The following is a 6,083-nucleotide window of genomic DNA, read 5'->3' on the forward strand; positions in this document are numbered from 1 at the left end:
AATTTTATTTATATAGCACAGTTTAAAAACAACCGGAGTTGACCAAAGTGCTTTACAACACTATACCAACAATAGGCAAATTGCAAAATTACACATTAAATATACACAAGCTGTAAAATGTGTGGCGTTCCTGAGAACAAAGTCAAAGACAGTTTGTCATGGGATATCGAATGCCAATGAGAATAAATAGGTCTTTAGAGTGGATTTAAAATCAGACAAGGTAGGGGCAGTTCTGATGTGAGAGGGGAGACTATTCCAAAGTTTTGGGCCGACAACAGAAAAGGCACAGTCACCTCTCGTTTTTAGCCTTGTCCTAGGAACATGCAGCAAGTCAGAATTAGTAGATCTGAGCGATCTCGACAAAGTATGAGGCTGTAACAACTCGGTTAAGTACAGTGGGGCCAGATTGTGAAGAGATTTAAAAACAAACAGTAGAATTTTAAAATCAATTCTGTACTTTACTGGAAGCTAATGAAGTGAGATTAAAACCGGTGTAATAGTCTCATATTTGTACTTTCCAGTAAGAAGCCGAGCTGCTGCGTTCTGGACTAACTGCAGACGAGAAACACAGGACTGAGGAACACCAACATACAGAGAATTACAGTAGTCAAGCCTGGATGTAACAAATGCATGTATTGCTATTTCAAGCTTCTTTAATGATAGAAATGACTTCACTTTGGAGAGAAGCCGGATATAATAAAAACAGGACTTAACAACGGTACTTATCTGCTTGTCAAATTTAAGGTTATTGTCAAACCAAACACCCAAGTTTCTGACACAGGTGGTACTGTATAGAGATGTAGTTTCGAAGTCGTGTACACTATGATCATTGGGTCCAAACATAATGAATTCAGTTTTACTCTCATTGAGGCACAAAAAATTTGTTGCAAGCCAAAGTTTCAGTTCCTTGAGGCAATCCAAAATGGGCTTAATGGCATGCTTATTACCACGCTTTAAGGGGATGTAAATTTGGGTGTCATCTGCATACAGATGGAAAGAGACCCCATGCTTGTTAAAAATAAACCCTAAAGGAAGCATATAAAGTGAGAACAATACCAGACCAACAATCAATCCTTGTGGTACACCAGATATTAAAAGCATCTCAGGGAGGAATGATTCCCAATGTTGTCGACAAATCTCCTATTAGTAAGATATGACCTAAACCACTGTAATACTGTGCCCCGTAAACCAACATACAGAGAATTACAATAGTCAAGCCTGGATGTAACAAATGCGTGTATTGCTATTTCAAGCTTCTTTAATGATAAAAATGACTTCCCTTTGGAGAGAAGGCGGATATAATAAAAAAACAGGCCTTAACAACGGTACTTATCTGTCAAATTTGAGGTTATTGTCAAACCAAACACCCAAGTTTCTGACACAGGTGGTACTGTATGGTGACGGAGATGTAGTTTCGAAGTCGTGTAAACTATGATCATTGGGACCAAACATAATGAATTCAGTTTTACTCTCATTGAGGCACAAAAAATTTGTTGCAAGCCAAAGTTTCAGTTCCTTGAGGCAATCCAAAATGGGCTTAATGGCATGCTTATTACCACGCTTTAAGGGGATGTAAATTTGGGTGTCATCTGCATATAGATGGAAAGAGACCCCATGCTTGTTAAAAATAAACCCTAAAGGAAGCATATAAAGTGAGAACAATACCAGACCAACAATCAATCCTTGTGGTACACCAGATATTAAAAGCATCTCAGGGAGGAATGATTCCCAATGTTGTCGACAAATCTCCTATTAGTAAGATATGACCTAAACCACTGTAATACTGTGCCCAGTAAACCAACACATGCCTCAAGACGAGATATAAGAATATCATGGTTGACCAGATCAAAGGCAGATCTAAGGTCTAACAAAACCAGAGCCATAGACTGGACAGAATCCGTAGTCAACATGACATCATTTAGAACTCTTAAGAGGGCTGACTCCGTGCTGTGGCAAGATTTAAAGCCAGACTGAAATCTATCTATCTATCTATCTATCTATCTATCTATCTATCATCTATCTGTCTGTCTGTCTGTCTGTCTATCACTCAGGATACCTTAGCAAACACCTGCAACCACTCAGAATAGCATAGCAACAGCATAGCACCAATTCAATATACCTTAAAATATCTCAGCAAACACCCAACAACGCCCTGGCAACCACAAAAAAAACTTTAGCATACACATAAAAACCACCCAGAACACCCTAGCACTATGATATTGTGATGCAACCACTATTTACATTTTCTTCTGAAAATTAAAAAACAACTAGTCTAAGACTCTCTTCTTTAAAACTAGTTCAAGTTCTTTTTTCCTCCCATATTTATCTAAGAAATCCATACTGTCTACTGTTGATTCTTTGAACCAGTATGGAAATAAAGGAACAAGCCAGCCCAACAAAGAATAAAGTTATTTGTGGTGCTGCCGTGTGATGCAGTCTGTATGAATGAGAGAGAGAAAGAGATCAGTGGAACAAAGAAATAATGCATATAGGCAAAATTTACACAGGGGCTCTGTTTCCATAGCAATGGCAGACATAACCTTACCCCTTCGCACACATGCACTCTCTCACACAGATACTGATAAATACCAGGTATTGCATGCTTCTTCATGTGTGTATCATAAAGCTCATGGAAGGATCTCTTCATTCTTTTACTTTAATCTCATTGATGCCCCAAGAGAGAATATTTTTGGGTGTGCAACATGATGTTTCATGGCATAAACGATTCCACTTGTTTATAGTATGAAACAGTGGCTTCTCAAGATATATAACACTTTGCAATTTACAATTTTATTGTTCTTGCGGTCTCCTTGGTTTTTATTAAGTGGACTAAATTGATTAAGCTGACTCCCAGTGCTCTACAATATGCAGAAACATGAGGTTGGATGTTTAATAAAGCCTTCCACGCTCTTGTCCATCTGCAACGCTGTCTCTGTTTTGGAACAAATGTGGACTTTCCATCATTTACCATCTGCCATAATGTGAAAGAAAGAAAGAAAGATGAATCCTCAATAACTATTTATCTTTGTACATAAAAAACAGTTTAATGTATTGATGATGCAGCGATCCAAAGTAATGCATATTATATTCACACATCTAATATAACAAAACAAGCACTGCTGCTGACATTCTTAGTTTGTTTCTATATAATTAATAATAAGATTTTTTTTAAAGGAGGGTATGGGTTTTGAGGTGGTGCTAACATGCACACAGGCTGTGACCAATCAAATTCTGCTTGCTTCAGTGATATTGGGATACTTGACCTTCCCAACTACTCCTTTCCCAGGAAGACTTCTCAATCCAATCCAATTAGTCTAATAGTGTGTCACCACTACACCAGCTCTGAGTACTATAAACACAGCGGGAGGCCTCCACACATACTCTCACACACATATAGCCAATCATTCACATGCGTAATTCATTCTGTTTAAGTGTAATTCACGTTTTAAAAGACAAAGTTTTCCATGCTTCTCTGCCATGACTCTTTTCTGCTGCTTCTGATTTATACATTTTCAGAGAGTGATTGATTTTTTTGTAAGTTCTGGAGGGTTTAAGAAAAAAATGATAACAGTGATTATTTAACGAATACAATGGCAAATGTATCATATTTGAATATGTATCCTATAAGGAAATATTGAACTCGAAAGACAATTTTGTTTTACAGCTGTGGTGCATGCTGCTGTATAGTTATTTTACAGCACCCTCCTGTGGACTGTATTGTACAGTACAGTATACAGAAAACAAATGACAGAAATCAAATAACTCAAATCAGAGATGCATATGAATTATAACTGTAATATATGAAATACACATTGGTCTGTATTTTTAATTGAAGGATGTCATAGTAGCAATAACATATGAATTCATATGGAATGATTCTGCTCAACTGGCCTACAGGTTATGATGAATTATTACGATATTAATAAAACCAGCGGCTGTGGTTGCCAGTAGTAGTATAGAGCAGTGAATCAGGCCATTTTGTAATGATTATGTCAGCATCAGTACATAACTATCAACATCTGGATCATGTATCTTGGCTTGATTTATTTATTTTGCCATAACAATTATGCTTCATAAACACACATTTACAGCAGCCAGAGAAAAACGCATGTTAAAAATTCAAGAGCCCAACTAATGCAAACACTAACTGCCAAAATGTTAACTATAAACAAAATATTCTTTTCAATAAAACCTCAACATCTAAAGTTCTGTTAATTTTAAATTAGAACTTTTGTATGACAAAAAAGTTATTCTGGTTAGAAATAAGTGAAGCTGGTAATGTGGTTTATGGATTTGTTAAAATGTCCTCTGCTAAAATCTTGAGAGATTTAATGCCTTTCTTTTATTTCATTTGATTTCACGTAAGGCAGTGGAAGTCAGTTGTAGTTGTTGTGTTTCTCTTTCCTTCAGTGAATCTGCTTTTTAACAGCAGGTGTTCAGTGTCTGAATTCAGAATAGTCAATGAGGGTATAGGGTGTGATTTGGGACACCATCTTTGAGTGTCGACTCTGGGCGAAGAAGTTACTTTCTCAAAAACATTACCTAGAATGCTTGTTTACAACAGTATATTAAAGTGTGAAAAAAGTGTGACGTGACGTGTGGCCAAGTATGGTTACCCATACTAGGAATTAGTGCTCTGCGTTTAACCCATCCAAAGTGCACACACACAGCAGTGAACACACACACACCGTGAACATACACCCGGAGCAGTGGGCAGCCATTTATGCTGCGGCGCCCGGGGAGCAGTTGGGGGTTCGGTGCCTTGCTCAAGGGCACCTCAGTCGTGGTATTGAAGGTGGGAGAGAGCGCTGTACATTCACTCCCCCCACCTACAATTCCTGCCGCACTTGAGACTCGAACTTGCAACCTTTTGGGTTACGAGTCCGACTCTCTAACCATTAGGCCACGACTTCCCCACTGTTTTAATGGAAAACGGTATGTTACTGTCAGAATTTGGCAGTTTTTTAACATCAATTTTTAATGCACACTGTACTGATAAATAACTCCATGAATTATAAGCTACTAAATCAGGTAATAAGGACAAGAACAAATTCAAATGTAAAGCAACAATACAATAAGGATGTAATAATTATTAACCAAGGGCTTGTTTATAGTATTATTGCAGAAACGTTATGTACCTTTGGTCACAAACGTGAATGTTGTTTTTAGTACCATTTGACTTATCTTTATTACAAAACAAACACACACATACAAAATGTAAAAAAGGGGGAGGGGATAACTTTATAATCACATTAATTAGCAAAAACTTATGTAGTACAGAAGACACTGAAATATATATATATATATATTACGCTTGATGTATAACAATGTATAACATCATGAAGGATCTATGTCATGTACAATATTTGTTTATTAGCTATTAAAATAAGTCATTACAATGTCATAAGTCATTACAATATATATATAATATATATGAAGAGTTTGGTTCCAAAACGCGATAAACGCCTTTTCTTTTCTTTTTTTTCTTTTTTTTTTTTTGAGTTTCCGTCAAAATCAGTATTGTATCTGGTCGGTATTGAAAAGTCAATTTTAAATTTTACGCAAAATACGATATCCGCCGAGTTATTCTGTCATGTTTTCTCCCTTTTTTTCCAAACCGCGACAAACGCCAGTCTCCCTTTTCTGCAGAGTGCGATATATCCGCTCAACCAATCACAGCGCACCATTCCACGCACTGTAAACATTAACAACCAATCACAGCATTCATAATCGCAGATGAGTCGCATTCGATTATGAACGCGATATTGAGTAGCTTGTCAGTGTAAGTGTTTTTTTTTTTAATGCCATTTATGTTTTTGTTAGATGAATGCAATCTTGGAAGTTGAATGTAAGGGAAATGTCATTTTGGAATTTCTGTGGTTTAATGTGATACTGTTGTTCATGTATGTTCATGATGCAATTTTCTTTTATTGTTGTAATTAATTTATAGTATTAACAAGATGACCCGTTGAATTCTTTTTGGGAGCGATGACTGATTGAATGTATTTTTAGTCCAGTGCCTGCATATAAGATTAGTATTGACCAAGTTCAGAGGCTGTCATATGTGGATCAACTTACTATGT

At 36.7% G+C, this 6,083-nt stretch overlaps 1 pseudogene; it reads right to left on the reverse strand.

Moving 5' to 3' along the window:
- LOC107687651 (uncharacterized) overlaps positions 1 to 2,666 on the reverse strand; it is an 8,363-nt pseudogene extending 5,697 nt beyond the window's left edge.
- Positions 2,667 to 6,083: the final 3,417 nt, after the last annotated feature.

The sequence above is a fragment of the Sinocyclocheilus anshuiensis genome, unplaced genomic scaffold (genome assembly GCF_001515605.1).
Source record: "Sinocyclocheilus anshuiensis isolate Anshui unplaced genomic scaffold, SAMN03320099.WGS_v1.1 scaffold361, whole genome shotgun sequence".
Lineage (NCBI taxonomy): Eukaryota > Metazoa > Chordata > Actinopteri > Cypriniformes > Cyprinidae > Sinocyclocheilus > Sinocyclocheilus anshuiensis.